We start from the raw sequence: 864 nt of genomic DNA, 5'->3' as shown, positions 1-864 counted from the left end.
TTCATCAATACATTTACTTAATATTAAACATTTTTTATATTTCTAAACTAATTGATATTTTTTATTTTTAAGTTATCAATAAATAAATTTGTATATTATTCATTAACATTATCAAATTTTTCATTATCAAATGAATAAATTCATTATCAAAAATTAGTCATTAATAAATTATTTAAAGATTATTTAATCATAAAAACATAAAAAATATATTAATAATAATAAATAATTACATTATATGTATTTTCATAAAAAAGATAATTATTTAATTAAAAATACAAAAATGAGGGTACTTCCTTTTTATGATATAATTGCAAAGATAATAAAATGAAATTTATTTTTATTATTTGTGTCTGGGAACAGACTAAAAGCTTCCCTGAGATGGTGGGTGGGAGGCTTGCTGGCAAGTGTAATGGACAATGCAATAATAATTCAACACTGCCATTATATGAGTAGCTTTTCCTTTTATTGAATATAATGATATAATAAATAATCAGTGGTCAATTGAGGTGAGATTGAATGTATAATACAATGAATAGATGAGAGTTTCTTCAGGTAACATGAGTGATAATAATCTTGTAAGTGTATTCTTGATGTGACGCGTGATTCTCCTACTCGTGGTTATGAATCGTAGTGGTAGTGGGAGATGCGCTGATGAAGGGTAATGATGCCGAAAAGAGTGTCGCGCTGTGAGGGGGGAGTGTTATTGCCGCTGTTGCCGATACCGATAAGCTGGTGAGGCCTGAGCGGGGGCGCTGGTGTGACGTCACTGGTGAGGGAGGAGCGTTGATGCCGCCGTTGCCGATACCGATAAGCTGGAGAGGCCTGAATGGTGGCGCTGGTGTAACGTCACTGGTGAGGGGGGAG

The sequence above is a fragment of the Ceratosolen solmsi genome, unplaced genomic scaffold (assembly GCF_000503995.2).
Source record: "Ceratosolen solmsi marchali unplaced genomic scaffold, CerSol_1.0 scaffold5, whole genome shotgun sequence".
Lineage (NCBI taxonomy): Eukaryota > Metazoa > Arthropoda > Insecta > Hymenoptera > Agaonidae > Ceratosolen > Ceratosolen solmsi.
The sequence above is the reverse complement of the archived record's forward strand: the minus strand, read 5'-3'. Positions refer to the sequence as shown.